Source organism: Schistocerca piceifrons, chromosome 3 (genome assembly GCF_021461385.2).
Source record: "Schistocerca piceifrons isolate TAMUIC-IGC-003096 chromosome 3, iqSchPice1.1, whole genome shotgun sequence".
Taxonomy (NCBI): domain Eukaryota; kingdom Metazoa; phylum Arthropoda; class Insecta; order Orthoptera; family Acrididae; genus Schistocerca; species Schistocerca piceifrons.
Window position 1 is genome coordinate 494,026,002 of NC_060140.1, and position 20,096 is coordinate 494,046,097.

A 20,096-nucleotide genomic window follows, 5' to 3' on the forward strand; every position below is an offset into this window, starting at 1 on the left:
TTCCAAGAAATTCATCTCCACCATTCTCGTACTGTTCCTGTTTCTTTGTAAGCCACTGTCAACATCCTGGGAACCCACCTGGCACAAACCTTTTCTAACGCGAACATATTCAGTATTCTGCAAACACTTCCTTCCCCTATGCCAACGCAGAGCGACAATTCGTTCACTGTGATGCATATGTCAGCAGTCACGAATTCGTTAACTCTCTGCACATTGTCTGGAGTGTGTGCAGTACAAGGTCTGCCACTGCGAGGACAATCCTCAGTATTGCCATGCCCGCTTTCATCACATAACCTGCTTGGCCACCGACTAACAGTACTGCGATCGACAGCAGCATCTCCGTACACCTTTTTCAACCTCTTGTGGATGTTTCCCACAGTCTCGCTTTCACAGCACAGGAATTCTATGATAGCACGTTGCTTCAGACGAACGCCAAGTGTAGCAGCCATCTTGAAGACATGCTGTGGCGGCGCCACTCACGGGAACAGGTTGAACTAAGTTTGAAAACAAGTGGGAAGAATGTATCTACTCACTGTAAGACTTTCACACATGCAGAATGAAAACTGTATTTTTACAAAAATAGTGTGCATTTCTTTTGGAGTGACCCTCATACTTTTATATAATTTGTAATGTAATTATACAAAATAATTTTTTTTCAAAACTCAGTTTGGATCCTTGAGCCACAAAGGGTTAAACATAGCTTGAGTAAGCACAGGTAGTTCACAGGCTTCCATAAATAATGGAAGGCAGGACATAATGTTGATACTCTGGCAATAATGGGTCTGTAATCATGATATTTTCACTAATAGGTGGAAGTTATTTTCACTAAAAGGCGGAAGTTGTTCGGACATTGCTGTCCTGACATATTCACTAAATGGCGAAAGTTTTTCTGACTCTGCTGTGTTGTTTCCAAAAAGGGTCATTTCTAACACAAAACAGAATGGAACAACATTTTCTGCTATTGAAGTTAAATGACTGAAAGAAATTTGAATACAACGCTTTTATCAAAAAGTTTTGCTGCATGAAAAATCAGTGTTTTTGACTGAAACTGAAACAGCTGTTAATACAAATAATACCCATAACTAGGTGGTCCTTCGAGTTGGTTAAGTCTGTTAAGGCATTGTTAAATAAAACGAAACAGTCCTTCCCACTACTTCAGGAATTGCAACACACACCTGATAAATAAGACTATTGTGGCCGAATTAATCATTTTATTGGCCCTGATTTACATAAATAACACGACGGTGTTTACAAAGTACTGTAATAAAATGCTTGCTTCTAGAAATAAACAGTATTATTTTAGAAAACAGAGAAATAGTCTCGCCTGTCTGTTATATTCTCTAGTTACTCACATAGAGGATTGAAAAGACGAAGTACGGCTTCCTTTGATAAGCGAAATCTGGACATAAATTCGGAATCGCCATCGTCTCATTTTTTTCTCCTTCCTCATTTTTATGAACAGTTCAGACAAATTCTCGACGTTCCTGTCTGCTACTGCATCTGTCACTATACCTGCCATCTTGAAAACTTATTCGCCTGTTGAGCTTGTTAACCAGCCAAAAGTCGCCGGTCAAGTTATCCCGAGTTTATTCTCCAGTTAAGCGTTATTCCGGGTTCGTACGACGTGTTGCTCGTGCTATTCCAGGAACAGACTTAAACAGCTGCTAACAGCTGAGTGTACAACCCCCTATGTCAAATAACTTGGAGGCCACGATGTAAAATTGAGTAGCAGTTGTGCCTTTTTTAACAGGATAGACCAACTTAGTCTTATTCTCGACCATCATTAAGTCATAGTGTTTGAGCAGCCAGTAGTCCCATGGTTCATACTTCATGGTCGTCTTAGCATATTTCATATCGACGAATAACTTTTGGTATCTGTTTTTGGTTAGCAAAACACAGTTTAAAACAGCATTGCATCTTACTTGAGATAATTCAGCGCAGAACTGTCGCGATTCCTGTCTTGGTATTACACTCCCTTTCGATATGGTGATACAAGAACAACGGGAAAGGGTGACGGGAGAGTGTCTGTGGAACTTCAGCTTGTGAAGAACCATATTATTATTATTTTCCTTTTTCTTGTTCTTTTCTTTTAATACATACTTATTACACACACACACACACACACACACACACACACGCAGATATGATGTTATGTGGACATGTGTCCGGAAATGCTTAATTTCCATGTTAGAGCTCATTTTAGTTTCGTCACTATGTACTGTACTTCCTCGATTCACCGCCATGATCTCATACGGGATACTCTACCTGTGCTGCTAGAACATGTGCCTTTACAAGTACGACACAACATGTGGTTCATGCACGATGGAGCTCATGCACATTTCAGTCGAAGTGTTCGTACGCTTCTCAACAACAGATTCGGTGACCGATGGATTGGTAGAGGTGGACCAATTCCATGGCCTCCACGCTCTCCTGACCTCAACCCTCTTGACTTTCATTTATGGGGGCATTTGAAAGCTCTTGTCTACGCAACCCCGGTACCAAATGTAGAGACTCTTCGTGCTCGTATTGTGGACGGCTGAGATACAATACGCCATTCTCCAGGGCTGCGTCAGCGTATCAGGGATTCCATGCGACGGGGGGTGGATGCATGTATCCTCGCTAACGGAGGACATTTTGAACATTTCCTGTAACAAAGTGTTTGAAGTCACGCTGGTACATTCTGTTGCTGTGTGTTTCCATTCCATGATTAATGTGGTTTGAAGAGAAGTAATAAAATGAACTCTAACATGGAAAGTAAGCGTTTCCCGACACTTGTCCACATAACATATTTTCTTTCTTTGTGTGTGAGGAATGTTTCCTGAAAGTTTGGCCGTCCTTTTTTGTAACACGCTGTATATAGGGTGAAAAATATTTAAACCGACAAACTCTGGGAGGTTGTAGGGGATATCAAAACAAATATTTTTCCCTAATGTCATTTTTTCCTATGGGGATCATTTAAACCGGTGGAGGCCATATTACGCTCTTCAGTTGTTAGAGGCTGTATTACGATCTTCAGTTGTTAGAGGGCATATTACGCTGTTCAGTTGTAAGCAACTGCTATTCACCAGTGTAGTAGCGCATTGTCTCTGTTTACTAATGGACCGATACACCTGGAGTGAGTACACTGATATGGTTGGTGCGTACTACGTAGCGCAACACAACGGGCGAGCTGCACAGCGGGTTTATCAACAACAATATCCTAATCGCCGTATACCGCATCATACAACCTTTGCTGCTGTATACCAACGTCTGCGTGAGACTGGGTCATTTAGCAGATTACCTGGACAGGGACGCCGTCGCACGACAAGAACGCTGCAATTTGAGGAAGCTGTCTTGCAGCATGTGGAGCGGGATCATTCAATCAGCACTCGTGCAATTGCACGTAACATGGGGACGAATCAGACGAATGTAAGAACAGTCCTTCGAGAGCAGTTGTTACGTCCATTTCACTTACAGCGTGTCCACAACCTGGAACCAGTTGATTATCCACCCAGAGCACAGTTTTCGCAGTGGTACCTGGAACAGTGTGAAATGCATCCTACATTTCCATCCTCTGTGTTGTTTACCGATGAAGCAACGTTCTGGCGTGATGGAGTCTTCAACATGCACAATTCGCATTTTTGGAGTGAGGATAACCTACATGCCACAGTTACTAGCGCTCATCAAGTGTGGTTCTTCGTTAATGTGTGGGTCGGTGTTGTTGGGGGCTGTTTAATTGGGCTGTTATCTGCTACCTATGCCATTAAATGGCACGCACTATTACAATTTTCTCGCCAGAGCATTGCCAGAATTGCTGGTAGACGTCCCGCTCCCTACAAGACAACGCATGTGGTTCCAACATAACAAGGCGCCGGCATATTTCAGTTGTTGATTCCTGGACCTACGATTCCCAGAAACGTGGATTGGCAGAGGTGGTCCTGTACCATGGCCTGCTCGATCCCCAGATGTGTCCCCTCTGGACTTGTGTGGGGAGAGATGCGCAACCTTCAGGATACTCCTGGGGTTTCTGCCCGTGTCAGACAGAACATGATCCAACGGAGTAACCTTTGTTTACGTGTCAATGGGGGCATTTTTGAAAATGTACTCTAATCGAAATTGGGTTGTGTTAATGTTTTGTCTCTTGATCATAAAAAAGGGAAAAGTGTTTGTTGGTTTAATTAATTTGCCGCCAGAGAAATCTTCCTCTACCGGTTTAAGTACTCCTCATAGGAAAAAATGACATTATTGAAAAATATTTGTTTTGATGTCCCCTACAACCTCCCAGAGTTTGTCGGTTTAAATACTTTTCACCATATATATATATATATATATATATATATATATATATATATATATATATATATATATATATATAGAAGATTAACTGGACAGGGACGCCGTCGCACGACAAGAACGCTGCAATTTGAGGAAGCTGTCTTGCAGCATGTGGAGTGGGATCATTCAATCAGCACTCGTGCAATTGCACGTAACATGGGGACGAATCAGACGAATGTAAGAATGTATATATATATATATATATATATATATATATATAAAGTTATTTTGTACCAGCGATACTATAGGGTTAGAAACAAAGCAGGGAGAAAGATGCTCTTCATTTTTTAAAATTTCTTTAGATTCATCTGTCTGTACCTATACGTGATAGCAGGCGGACCTATTGAGAGTTCGGTCGATTTAATATTGTTAAAACATGTGTATTCCAATTGTGCAGTAAAAGTGTTATCAAGATAGCAAAGTTTATTGGCACAGTTATTTCCTGTTCATTATTCCGCGACGCGCCGAGAATCCTGCATCAAGAGAATAGAAGCTAACGAGAAGAATTCGCGTGAGCAGAGGAGGGGCGATCTGGAACCAGTATTATCATACCAATCTCCAGGCACAATAGCGGTAACAAAAATGGGTGCACATAAATTACGAATGTTAGGTATTAAATATATGTATTCAGTATTGAAGGTCTGTGTAAAGTTCACCCAGAATATGAGTACTTTCCTATACTTTTTTAATCATTCTTTCAAAATTTTCCTTTTGATTATTTAAGTAGCAAGTTTTTATTAAGATTTCCAATACATGTCACATTTCGAGTCCCCACGCCACTATTCAACGACGACCGTTCAAAGGACGGCGCCGGCGGAATATGAATAGACCGTTCAATTGCTGAGGTAAATTTTTAAAAATAAATGATCCATTTTATCGTTACAAGAAACTAATGAGGCCTTTGTTACATGTCCGTGAGATAGGAAATGTTAACAACCTGAAGGAACAAATTTAAAATTAAATACTGCCTACAAACGAGATGCGCGGGGAATGCTGATTTCAGCTGTAAAGGCAGGAAGCTGCTGCGCTGTATGCTTATATGGTCGCGCTTGGCGCCGTCTCTCTCGCAGTAAATAAGCTCTTTTCCTTCCAATTAATATCCTTTACAGAAAATGCATTTCTCTATAAAAGACAAAAACCTTTATAAAGTCACCATTAAGGAGCACATTAATTCTTGCAAATTCTGTATGACTATCAGTAGGACTGTGTCACAAAATACTTAGGTTCATTAATGAAAACGCACATAAAACTGCTTTAATTGTATGATACCGATACAAACAAAATTCCGTTTTTGAAAATCTTTTCTTTTCATAATTTTGTTAAACACTGTTCACAATGGACCCAAAGGAAATGGCCATTGTTGAAAATTCATTACAAAATGCAATATGCCACGATGGCGGAAATGCGAGCTTGGCAACAGTTGAAAGTATGTGCCAACTCGTGAACTGGCCGATGGCTACCAAAACAACCAGGTTGGCGCCCCATTATTAAGAAATTATGACACTGGTGATATAACTAATCATGATGTCACTTTTATGAGACGCTATGAGAATTTCTCAGTTCTCAGCAGGAAACATTTTTCGAAGTAGTGAAACTGAAGAGCGCAACAGCGAAACTTCCTCTTACTATTTGCTCACTACGTCGCGCACACAAGAGCAGGGAACAGTTCAAAAAAGCAATGTAAATACTAGTGAGAACCACAATTTGAGGCAAGTCATGCAACTAATAACAACAGTTTACAAAGCAACAGGAATTTCAAGAAAGTGTAACACAACAGCTTAAGAGTGTAACACAGCAGTTCACAAGACATCAGAAAAATACTATCCGGTAAGTTGACAGAGCTGGGGAAACAACTAAAACAAGATATAATTACCGACATGTCCCGCAATATAAATACGTTAACGGAAAAGGTAACATCCGTAGATTGTAAACAGGAACAACTTGCAGGTGAGTTGCAAAACCTCAGTGAAGCATATTCTCAAATTCAGCAGACCCAATTCCAAGTGGATGCGTCGGTAAAAAATGTGAGGAACGCAGTCAGCGAGCTGCAAGACGTGTGCAAAAACCTACCTACAGAAATACAGAAGTTGAGTCTAAGAGTAGATCATTTAAGTTTAGAATCAATGTGTGCCAAAAAGCAGTGATATAAGTTATGTGCAGACGTAAAGGAAATAACTGAAAGGGCTGAAGCTGGGATACTGGATAAGGGCAGCACCCTGGCTGAAAAGGTAGTGTCAGAATGTAAAATTTATGTAGATACTGTAGAAGTAGCTCTAAAAGAGAAGGAAAGTTAACTTCTAGCTAAAATAGACTCAGGTTTAAAGGAAGCAGAGGAAAGGTTGTGAGGCAGTGTTGCTAAAACTACTGACATTCCAAAACAACATACGACAGGAAACAAACCTATGCTCTTAGGGAAGTTAGACACCTTCACTGGTTACCACAGTACGGGGTTATCCCGTCGAAGGAAAATACCGAAAGTTGCATAATGCAACAACACTTACCGGCAGTTGCACCTGTCGAGCAAGCGCAGTTGTCATGCGCTACCCCACAAGCGAACATAAACACGCCTGTCACTGACTACGCGCGTGTTTGGTCAACATTACTCGCCGATGAGGAATTACTTAGGCATCGACAATTCCCGATATTTACTTCTTAAGGGAAAATAACACACTCTGTGGTCTTTATTGGAGCATTTCGAAATGTTTTATCTCGCAGCTGAACCGAAGCCAGAAAATTAGATTTGTTGTTGGATACACCCAGGTTGACGTTCTGCTTTGGGCTACAGACATGGCGGAACGTTGCCACTATTATGAACAGTTTGAGAGTGCATTTCTGGATAAGTATTGCTCTGAGGCCGTACAAGAGAGGCTGAGACGTGAAGTATTCAACCCAGCTCCGTTCAATAGCAAGCACGGAAGCTTAAGCGGTTATTTTGAAAAATATTTGAATAAAACCAGATACTGGACGAACCTGCTATCTCAAGTAGATGTGCTGACAATTTTAAAGAGCCGTCTTCCTTCCCACATAGGGAAAAACTCATTACCATCCCCGAACACGACACCGAATACTTTCTATCTGTATTGGACTCAATAAATTTAACCCTCTGTCGCTCGCGCGGATGACTCTCGTCATCCGCGTGACTTTCCCGCTCAATTTTGTCTCACAGGGTAGGATTGAGATCGCGCCATTTTCAGTACCTTTCTGTTAACTCTCTAGCAGTTAGCCCCAATCATAGTTGGCTTTCAGTTACGAAAGATATATTGTTTATGAAACATTATTATAGTCTGGAGGACACCAGTCATCCTCGCGAGCTCTGCTGCCACAATATGAAACAAAGTAAGTCTGCATTACTTTATTGCTTTCCTAGATTCAATCGATCTTTCATGTGCGTAAATTTGGACTCAATGAAACTGACTGCAGTTACCTTCTGTGTTACCTAGTATTCTCTTTATTTTTAGATTGTGGAAGAAATGTCAAAAGCAAAAAAACAGAGTTTAGTAGAGATCCTAATGCATGGTTGGAATGGTTCAATGAGCGGAGTGATGAAGATGCTCACAGTGATAGCGCTGAATCAGAGACTGAGGACTGTGTTCATGAAAGCGGTCATGATTCAGGAACAGAACAAGAAGTGCCAGAGAATGATGAACATGAGTCACAGGAAGAAGTAACTCAAGAGGATGCATTTCTTTTAGGGAAAGATGGAATAACTAAACGGAGGAAAAATAAGTGTCCTACCTTTGTTAGAAGCAGATCATGTAATATTATTACGCATTTGCCTGTACCAAAAAATCAAGCTCGTATAAAAAAGACAGAAATAGAAATTCTGAATTTGTTCTTGGATGAAAACACTGTAAGCATTATCGCAACATGCGCTAATATATCCATTAGTGAAGTTCATGGTAACTTCTTTAGGGAAAGGGATGCTAAAGAAACAGACGCGATAGAGATAAGAGCTTTCAATGGTCTGTTACATCTGTGTGGATCTTTGAGATGTTCTAAGAAGAATATATCAAAATTGAGGGAAACAGACTTGAATCATGTTATTTATGCATAAGTGAAAACCGATTCAGGTTTCTGTTGAGATGCCTTAGGTTTGATAACATCCGTGACAGAGGTGTTTGCAGAGGGACTGACAAATTGGCTCCTATCAGAGAGGTACTTGAACCATTCACGAACAATTGCCAAAAATATTTTTCACCTAGTGAAAATCTTACTGTTGACGAACAGCTTTCGGCATTTAGAGGAAACTACCCATTCCATTCAGGCAATATATCCCTAGCAAACCAGCAAAGTATGGGTTAAAAGAGTTTGCTTTGTTTGATGTAAAAACAGCTTACACTTTGAATTTAGAACCGTACGTCGGTAAGCAACCAGAGGGACCATGTAATGCCAGTAATTCAGCTGAAGATACTGTTCTTCAAATGGTCGAACTGTTTCAAACGTTAGAATATAGTATACTGCTCACAAATATTAAATGTATTATATTTAGATTTAATAAAAGAAAACAAAATCATTCATAAAGACCCTTCATAGTATAAAAATCGACCGCTTAATTTGTGGATGACACCTGTCATCCACGCGAGTGACCATGTCACGAATTTTCGCGCGAGTAACGGAAGGTTAATATATGAAGAGACCAGTACAACAGAAGCCTGTTAATACGCCGATAGCGCCACAGAGATTTACGGACCAACAAGTAAACAACGGATTCGTAGTACAACACGGATGGCAACCTTACCCCTCACAGACTTTTGGAAATGGTAACGGTAATCATAATGGCAATGGAGAAATCCGTAAAGACAAAGGTGGATATAAAAGAAATGGGCAAAAATTTAGCAAAAACAATTACAATAGGCGAGTAGCATATGGCCAGCCTTTACAATATGTACAGACAATCTTCCAGCAATAATCAGCCGATCGCTTGGCAAGCGCCAAACAATAACAGACAGCCGAATAACGCACAGACAGCGGAATTCGACCGACAAAGTAACACACATATGCCAAATAACAAGCAAAGGCAAAGAGAATTTCAGTCGAGAGCCTCTCAGGATAATAATTGGCGTAACCAAACAACAAAGGTAAACATAGTGGAAGATACGCCTAACCTAGATAGACCACCACGACGCCAGATAACCTGAACCGGTATTAGGCCCTCGTTCTGTGACTTTGGAGGGGACTAGGGGCACGAGCTTGATCGAGACTTGCTTTATCAGATACTATCTTGGTAATGATGTAAGAGATGATCTGTATCAAGGTAATGAGGGTATGCAGACAAACTGGACCTAGCATAAGGTACAAGCTACTATTAAAGCAAAAATATTTGACCTTGTTGTACCCATTGTGCGTGACACAGGGGTATGACTAATTTGATGTCACAGGGATTCTTTCAAGAATCGAAGAAACGTGGACTATACCCACACTGCAAGGTACAAACTGCCACTGGTCCGAAACCTAAAGGAGTGAAGATACAAACCTTAATTCCCGTACAATTAAGACAGTTTTCTGTGCAATGCAATTTTTTGATTGTAGAGAAATTAATAGTTGATTGTTTAATCGGTAGGGATACATTTAAGACACACCAAGTACAAATTGATATAGGAAAGAGCCAATGTCATTTCACTGTAAATAACCAATTATTTGTAAGAGACTTGATCAGGTGAAGTACTAATAGATGTGAAACTGAAGCTACTCACGACCATTAAGTTCAATTGGTAAATCCCATAGTTATGTTTATCAACACATACAGTAACGAACAGTCATCAGTGGGAGAAATAAACGTCGATACAATTAGCACAAAGGTAAGTGAATCAAAGTCCTTGTCTAAAGAACAGCAATCAGAACTTAGGCAACTGATACTTGCTTATGTACATGTATTTGAAAAAACACCAGGTATTCCTAAGGATTTCAGGAACAAAATGGGAGTGTATCCTCAAGAAACTTTTTGTTCTACGTCACAGCCTATACCACAGACAAGGAAGGAAGCTGTAAGAAGAGATTAACAGGATGCTTGAATGGAACATAACACAGCCATCATTTTTCCCCTTATTGTAGTCCTATCTTGAGTGTGAGTAAGCCAGATAGCAAGGTGCACTTGGTCCTTGACGCACGTAATATTAATAAGATTACTGCACTTTTACAAACACGTCCAGACAATTTAGAGGAACAGCTTATGAAATTCTATAGTGCTAAATTTCTTATTATAATCGACCTCCGGTCTTCATATTGGCAAATAAAAATACATGAAGAAAGTCGGAAGTATACCACATTTGTAAGTGGGGGCAGGAGCCTCGAATTTAAAGTATTGTCATTTGGATTGAACGTAAGTGCAGGTGTATTTATCTCTGCACTTGGCAGAGTGCTAGGGCCCGAACTTTTGAGGAAGGTAACAGTATATGTGGACAACCTTTTAGTCGCTATACGCACTTGGATGGAAAATTTAAGATTAATTGAACAAGTATTGAGCCGTTTTTCTGAACATGGAGTAACAGCAAATCTCAAGGAATCTAATTTCGGACAAGAAAAAGTAAACTTTAAGACACATAATCTCTTCAGAAGGCATACTGCCAGATCCTAGAAAACTTGATACCATTAGGAACTGCCCTATTCCGTAAAACAAGAAACAATTAACGACATACTTAGGCCTAGTGTCATTTTTCAGGAAATTCATCCCCAACCAACTTTGGAACAATTATGCTTTATTCAGTCTTACTGGTCAAACAGACCTTGGATATGGAACAAACTACGTCAAACCAATTTCGAAAACATCAAGCGAGCCTTATTAAGTGTTAATATTTTATCTCAACTAAACATGAAAAACGATTTTTCTTTATGCACCGACGCATCTTCTCATGGTCTGGGTGCATGCGTTTCTCAAATGGTAGAAGAAGAAAATCTTATCTCTAAAGCAATTAGCTTCGCCAGTAGCACCTTATCCGAAGCTGAAGGTTAATATTCAGTCATTGAGTTAGAAGGTTTGGCTCTAATTTAGTCCTTTAAAAAGTTTGAATGTTTCCTTTGGGGTAAGCACACTAAAGTGTACTGTGACCATCAGCCCTATCGTTTTTGTTAACTTGTAAATTGCTACACTCATGGATAGCCAGGTGGTGTATGTATTTTCAAGAATTCGATCTTATATAAATCAAAACATAATAGCTGATGCTCTTTCTCGAATACAACAAGGCTTGGAGGAATTCAACCATCTTTTAGAGCAGAAAGGTGAAATAGGAGCTATGTTGGAGAACAAAACACTCTGACCATATTATGTCCACATGTGCAAACATATGGAGCAATTAGAGCAGGAAGACACGATGGAGTAAGGTAAGAGTAAAACTTGCACATAATGGCGATGAAAAATTAAAAAGGTTTTTCCACTATTCACAGAGGTGTTCTGTTCCATATGAAACCTCTCAGACTAGAGAAATGGCGAATGTGTTTGCCGGAGGAATACATGGATGATTTTATCTTATACACATAATACTTGGGACCATTATGGCACTAAAATGCATTGATAAAATAGCTAAATATTGTTATTTCCCCAACCTTAGATGAAGAGTAATACAGGTGGTAAGAAAGTACATTGTTTGCCAGAAAAGAAAACATTCTAACATCTCCAAACAGATAGAACTACATCCCATTGTGGCTAAGAGGTGGGGGGGGGGGGGGGGTTAAGGGCGCTCAACTACGGAGGTCATTAGCGGATTGTGGCTAAGAAACCTCTAGACAAGGTGTCATTAGATGGGACTGGACACTATCCCAGAGATAAATGGGGAGTAAAATATATAGTAGGCCTGTATGATATTTTCACTACACATGTAAAACTGTATGCTATACAGAAAATTACAGCCAGTTCAATTACAAGACGAATTGAAGATGATTATTTTGCAAGAGTAGGAAAACCAGAAGTCGTGTTAACAGATAATGCCTCATATTTTGTGGGATGTAAATGGAACGAGTTTGTAGATGCCAACCGAATGGAACACATTTTAGTATCCAAATTTCATCCCAAAGTGTCCCCCTTACAAAGAGTGTTTAAGGAATTCAGCATGTTTGTGAAAGCCTATATACCTATAAACATACCAAGTGGACTGAATATGTCACTCCTTTCTTACAAGTGTTAAGAACCTTCCCCACACATCAACTGGATGTAAACCAAATGAGCTAATGTTCAACTGCAAACAGTTAGACAAATGGGAAAAACCTTTACCAAAATACCAATACAGGAATTATCACTAGATAATATACGACAAGCAGTAATCAACCTCGAGACCTGGGCTAAATATAGGAAAGGAATTTATGACAGAAAGCTGAAACATACAACAGTTTTACATAGGACAACAGGTGTTACTTAGAGCACATCCCAAATCCACAAAAATTGGAAAACTGAACCATAAGTGGCAATAACTATACACTGGACCATACATAATTACCAAAATCCCCTCCCCGGGAGCATACAGATTGGCACACGTGAACATGGTTAAAGACAAGGGCCTTTACCCACACAAAGACTTGAGAACGTTTATATATGCAACCATTTGTACACCTCCAAGTTGTACATATGAATAGTAATATTAAATTTAGGATGCTGGAAAAATACACATTCCAGAATTTATGTTGTTAGTTGGTAAGGAATGCAGTAACCAAAACCAACCGCAGGAACGCCTTGGGCTGCGGATCTGCACCGCCAGGCGGGGAAGCCGCCTGCGGTGGAGCACGCACCACTAGGTAAACACAAGGACGAGTCGGACGACAGACCAATGACAACCGACAACGACCGACTATGACCGACACAACAAGGAAGAGATAAACAACGGAGGTTTGTAGAAACCACAATACCAGACACCAACAGTTAATCCACTCGGAACCAGAACCAGGCAAATGTCAACAACGAGCAACGACCAGAATGCAGTACCGCCGAGATAGAGACGCAATCCAGAGCGAGTACCAGACTGACTGGACTAGGTTTTTTTTTTCTTTATTGTTATTTTGAAACCTGTATTACGAAAATTGTCACACGTGAACGTAGGTGCACAAAACGAATAACACTGAATCACTTAAGCACAAAACGACGGCACACACAGAACACGAGGCGTTGATCTCCGGCGCGCGAATGTTCACTAACTGTGTACGAGTCCGGGGACCTGCCAAGAGAAGAGGAGGTGGGGGTGGGAGAGGAAGAGGGGAGAGCAGATGCCATGGGCAGGGGAGATAGGGGGAAGGGAGGAAGGGGGAGGGGAAGCCCAGGGGAAAAGGGAAGGAGGGAGGGGATGGGGGAAAAGGAAAGAGAAGGGAGGGAGGGCGCCTAAAGGAAAGGACACAGGAAGTGGGGGGGGATCAGAGTTGATAGGAGGGGTAGATGGAGGGGAGGAGGACATCATCAGGGAGGGGGAGCTGGCGGAAGCCACCTTGGGAGAGGGTGAGGAGGGTGGAGAGATGGAGACCGGGTGGGACGTGGGAATACAGGCGCGGCAGCGGGCGGGGGTGGGAGAGGATGGGTGAGACAAGCAGATGAGGAGGATCGAGTTTGCGGGAGGTGTACAGGATCCGTATCCTTTCAAGGAAAAGAAGGAGGTGGGGGAAGGGGATGAGATCATACAGGATCCGCATGGGGGAGGGGAGACGGATGCGATAGGTGAGGCGGAGAGCATGGGGTTCAAGGATTTGGAGGGATTTATAAAAGGTAGGGGGGGCGGAGATCCAGGCCAGATGAGCATAACAAAGGATAGGGATTATGAGGGACTTATAGGTGTGGAGGATGGTGGAGGGGTCCAGACCCCACGTACGGCCGGAAAGGAGCTTGAGGAGACGGAGTCGGGAGCATGCCTTGGCTTGGATTGTCCGGAGATGGGAAGTCCAGGAGAGGCAACGGTCGAGAGTGACGCCAAGGTACTTAAGGGTGGGAGTGAGGGCGATAGGACGGCCATAGATGGTAAGATAGAAATCAAGGAGGCGGAAGGAAGGGGTAGTTTTGACTACAATGATCGCCTGGGTTTTGGAGGGATTGACCTTGAGCAACCACTGGTTGCACCAAGCGGTGAACCAGTCAAGATGGGATTGGAGAAGGTGTTGGGAGCACTGCAGGGTGGGGGCAAGGGCAAGGAAGGCAGTGTCATCGGCTAACTGGAGAAGGTGGACGGGGGGTGACGGCGGCGGCATGTCCACCGTATACAAAAGGTACAGAAGGGGGGAGAGGACGGAGCCTTGGGGCACACCAGCGGAGGGGAAAAAGGTGTAGGAGTTGGTGTTATGGATGGTGACGTAGGAAGGACGGTGGGAGAGAAAGGAGCCGATCAGACGGACGTAATTAACGGGAAGGGCGAAGGTTTGGAGCTTGAAGAGGAGACCGGAATGCCATACGCGGTCATAAGCTCGTTCGAGGTCCAGGGAGAGGAAGATTGCGGAGCGACGGGAATTAAGCTGGTCGGAAAGGAGATGAGTGAGGTGAAGGAGAAGATCGTCAGAAGAGAAGGACGGCTGAAAGCCACACTGGGTAACGGGAAGGAGGCGGTGCTGGCGGAGATGCTGGTGGATGCGGCGGGTGAGGATAGATTCCAGGACCTTGCTGAAGACCGAGGTAAGGCTGATGGGACGGTAGGAGGAGACGGCGGACGGCGGTTTGCCAGGTATAAGGAACATCAGGATATGGGAGGTTTTCCACAGGTCGGGGTAGTAACCAGTGGACAGGACTACATTGTAGAGCCTGGCCAGGGTGGAGAGGAAAGAGACAGGAGCTTCACGAAGGTGATGGTAGGTGACACGATCGTGACCAGGAGCAGTGTTGTGTTTCGTGCGGAGTGCAGCAATGAGATCCTGTGTAGTGATAGGTGCATTGAGTTCCGTGTGTGCAATGTTGTCCAAGTACTGGAAACCAGGACCGAGGGGAGCGACAGAGGTGTCAGTTCGATCGCGGACAACCGGGAAGAGGGAGTAATCGAACTGGGGATCATCGGGGATGGAAAAGACATCGGAGAGGTAAGATGCAAAGTGATTTGCTGTACTAAGGGAGTCAGGGAAGCGATGATCATCATGAAGAAGAGGATAGTAGGGGGAGGGTTTAGTTCCGGTAAGGCGACGGAAGGCTGACCAGAACTTGGACGAGTTGATAGGTAGGGTAGCATTTAAACGGGTGCATGTCTGTCGCCAGTCCCGGCGTTTCTTAGCCGCGAACAAATTACGAATGTGTCGCTGGAGTTGCTGGTGGCGTCGGAGTGTGTCCGGGTCACGTGTGCGGAGGAAGGCACGGTAGAGACGGCGGGATTTACGGAGGAGGAGGACGGCCTGTGGGGGTAAGGTTGGATGGTGGGGGTGGGTGGCGACAGTAGGGATGTGGGCCTCCACGGCCTCAGACAAGGTCTGCTGGAGAAAGGAGGCGCCATGGGTTACATCGTCAGGGTGGTGGTACGTGAAGGGGTGGCTATCGACCTGGGTGGAAAGGGTATCCCAGTAGGCATTCCAGTTGGCACGGGAATAGTCATGGATGTACTTAGGGGGAGGGTCATGACGAGGTTCAGGGCGGGGGCGACGACCGTCTGAAACGGTAAGGAGGACAGGGAGATGGTCGTCACCAATAGGCTCCAGGACATCCACCGTTATGCGACCAAGGAGGTTGGGGGAGGAGAGGATAACATCGGGAGTGGAGTTGGATTTGGGATGGGTGTGCTGGGGGATAGGGATGAGGTCGCCTTGAAGGAAGGAGAGGAACCAATGCCACCGCCGTAACTGGGCGCCGGAACGACTATGGATGTTGAGGTCGGCGGCGATCACGTAGGAGGAGAAGGTACGGTCATGGTGGGAGAGGAAGTCGAAGGGAATAGGTGCGTTAGGGTGGACATAGATGGTGGCGCAGGTAACGGTAAGGCCAGGGAAGAAGAGACTAAGGATCAGGTGTTCGGTGGGGTCGGGAAGGAGAGGTTGGAGCCGAACGGGGAACTGGCGGTGGTGCCCAATGGCAACTCCGCCACGCGGAATCAGAAGGGGATTATCGGAGCGGTGGAGGAGGTAGGGCGAAGTGTGGACGGAGGGGTGCGGTTGGAGGAAGGTTTCATTCAGGAGGAAGGCATCCACGCGGTGGGTGGCAAGGGTGTGCAGGAAGAGGTTCTTGTTGGCGGGAAGGGAGCGGATGTTGTTGAAAAGGATACGGTGCTGTCGCGCCATGACAGGGATTTAAACGAGGGTTTCAAGACGGGAGAAGGTGAAATGGGCCTGGTTGTTGGAGCAGGTGGCGTACATTTTGAATTGGAAAACGGAACGGGCGGCGAGGGAGATCTGTTGGAGGGTGTGCGGGCGCTGAAAAGGATGAACATTCTGAAGGACGATGGTGAGGAATCTGATGATGTCCTCAGCGGTAGGGGGTGGGCGAAGGGAATTGCCGGGAGGGGTGGGGGCGTCCAGAGGGCGGACAGGAACGGTGCGTTCAGGAGTGGTAGGAGGGGGTCGGGCCTTACATTTCTGGGAGTAGGTAGGATGAGGGAGGTTACAGGTATTACAGGAGGGGGGGCCTGCCGTAAAAAGTGGTCTTGCCTACAGTGCGGGCAGGTGGGGGCCTCGCGGCACTCAGATGTCGGGTGTGCATTATACCGCAAGCACCTTTGGCAGCAGAGGGATTGAGGAGGGGAACGGGAGGGGTCAACTTTATAACGTTGGTTAAAAAGGAGGGCACCCTCCTTCAGGAGACGGTCTACGGTGGGGGCATCCTCGGAAAAGACCCGCATAAGGCGGGTGGGGCCGGCAGCGTTGTGTATGCGACGAACCGCACGCACCTCCAGATGGGGATGGGCCTGAAGCTCCGCCAACACCTCCTCCTCCGTGATCGTCAGACTAAGCCGAGTGATCACAGCGGTGAGGGTCGGCGGGCGACGCGGGGGTTGCGGTTGGCAGGGGAGAGGTGGGGAAGGAGCAGGGGTGAGGGAGGCATTAGGGCCAAAGCGGGTGACAGGGATGCGGGAAAGGAGGTCTGTGTGGAGGGTAGGGTTGGGGGAGGAGATGAGCACCGAATCATGGCGAGGAGTGAGGAGGGAGATGGGGGCACAAGGAAAATTCTGGTGAAGGAAGAGGGTGAGGTTCCGGGCTTCAAGAAGGGAGGGATGAGGACGGGAGAGGAGGTAGTGGTAGGAGGAGTGGGTGGAGGAGGAGGAGGAGGGGGCAGGAACAGGCGGGGAGACATCAATGGCATCATGGGTGGGGGAAGGGGGACGAGGCGGAGCCTTTTTGGGAGTGGAGGAGGCAGGGGTGCCACTGGGGCGCTTGACGGCGACGGCGACGGAGGAGGCGTGGGGGATGGGAGCGACTGGAAGGTGGCGGGGAGTGGCAGGTCCCGGTGCAGGAGGCGGCGCCAGAGATGGTGAGGGCGATGGCGAAGGCGGCGGTGAAGACGATGACGAAGAAGACGAAGGGGAAGGGGAGAGTGGAGCATGGGCCGTAGCCCTCCGGGCGACCACCCTAGCGGGGGCCGCAGAAATGGAAGAAGCAAAGGGAGGGAGTGGAGGGAAGGGATCAGAGGAGGCACAGGAGGGAGGAACCGGGGATGGGGCAACAAATAGTGAGGGAGATGGGAGAGTGAGGAGTGGGGGGATGGACTGAGGGGGGAGTGATGCGGCACACCACGTGATAGTGGTGGCGGCGGCGGAGGGGGATGTGTATATGATGGCAGTGGTGGTGGCAGTAGTGGCGGTGGTGGGGGTCGACATTACGAGAAGGGAAAAGCACAGGACAGGACAAAGAAGGCGACGAGAAACACAGAGGAGAAGGGACGGAGAAACTATGTAGGAGACTGGGGCCGAAGCCCCACTCTGCTGCTGCTGGCAGGGGAGGCGACCTGGCTGGCCGGCCGGTGGGGACGCTAATGCTGCTGCTGCTGCTGCTGCTGGACGCTGGCTGGGACCGCAGCTGGACGCTGGCTGCTGGCTGGGACCACTGCCGGATGTTGGCTGCTGGTAGGAAACGCTGCTGGCTGCTGGTGAAGACCTATGCTGGCTGGACTGCTGCACGGAAACGGGCTGGCTGGCACCTGGAACACCTATCGCTTCGATTGGTGCCATAAGAGCAGAATCGAAGGGCGGTATTCAAATGAAATACCGCCAGAGATCACTGGACTAGGGCAGAGCGGGTCCCTATATACGTAACCGGAGGGAGCGGCTATTGGCCGCGGTCTGCACGTGAAGTAGCGGTGGCGCCCTCGCTGTGCGGAAGAACCGCCATGGATGCGGAGCCCTCTAGGGGCTGGCCACGTCCATTTGTTCTGGCGCGTGTTTGACCTCCGCGGCGGGAGGTACTAGAAGGGAGGTACTAGAAGGAAAATTTCCTCAACTTTGTAGTTTGCAGATCCTTCCTGGATAATGCTAAAGGCGTAGTTATACAAGCAGCACGGAGAATCTGTTGTAGCGAATATTATTTACTTTTTTTAATTCTTTGATCTTGATAAATAAGCTCCAACAAGAAGTCACAATAAATTGAAATGAAATGTACGTCAGTTTACGCCATAAAAGAAAAAAGAAACTATTGTTGTATGAATGTTATGTAAAGAATGTAAAGCCAAACGAGAGTAAAAAATTGCACTCATATAATTGTAATTGAACAATGTAACGAAATTATAATTTAAGAAAATGACAAACAGACTGTAATGTATATAAGCAACGATAATGGCATGTCAGCAAATGAATAGGATCAGTTTATTTTTGTATATGAGAAGATAGTAACTGTTCTCGTAAGAACAGATACCATTGATGACCGTGCAGCTTCTCTATAATAAATGCTGCCCACAGTTGTTGCTGACATACCTTGATGGGAACAGCTTTCAGCCTCTGTATGACGTCAGTGAACAGTGGGGGACAATTGTGAAGAACGATTCTATTATTTTCCTTTTTCTCGTTCTTTTCTTTATATACTTATAGGGTGGTCCATTGATAGTGACTGGGCCAAATATCTCACGAAATAAGTATCAAACGAAAAAACTACAGATGGCACTATGGTTGGCAGGCTAGATGGCGCTGCCGTAGGTCAAACGGATATCAACTGCGTTTTTTGAATAGGAACCCCCATTTTTTATTATATATTCGTGTAGTACGTAAAGAAATATGAATGTTTTAGTTTGACCACCTTTTTCGCTTTGTGACAGATGGCGCTGTAATAGTCACAAACGTATAAGTACGTGGTATCACGTAACATTCCGCCAGTGCGGACGGTATTTGCTTCGTGATACATTACCTGTGTTAAATGGACCGTTTACCAATTGCGGAATAGGCTGATATCGTGTTGATGTATGGCTGTTGTTGTTGTTGTGGTCTTCAGTCCTGAGACTGGTTTGATGCAGCTCTCCATGCTACTCTATCATGTGCAAGCTTCTTCATGTCCCAGTACCTACTGCAGCCTACATCCTTCTGAATCTGCTTAGTGTATTCATCTCTTGGTCTCCCCCTACGATTTTTACCCTCCACGCTGCCCTCCAATACTAAATTGGTGATCCCTTGATGCCTCAGAACATGTCCTACCAACCGATCCCTTCTTCTGGTCAAGTTGTGCCACAAACTCCTCTTCTCCCCAATCCTATTCAGTACCTCCTCATTAGTTATGTGATCTACCCATTTAATCTTCAGCATTCTTCTGCAGCACCAGATTTCGAAAGCTTCTATTCTCTTCTTGTCCAAACTACTTGGCGTCCATGTTTCACTTCCATACATGGCTACACTCCATACAAATACTTTCAGAAACGACTTCCTGACACTTAAATCTATACTCGATGTTAACAAATTTCTCTTGTTCAGAAACGCTTTCCTTGCCATTGCCAGTCT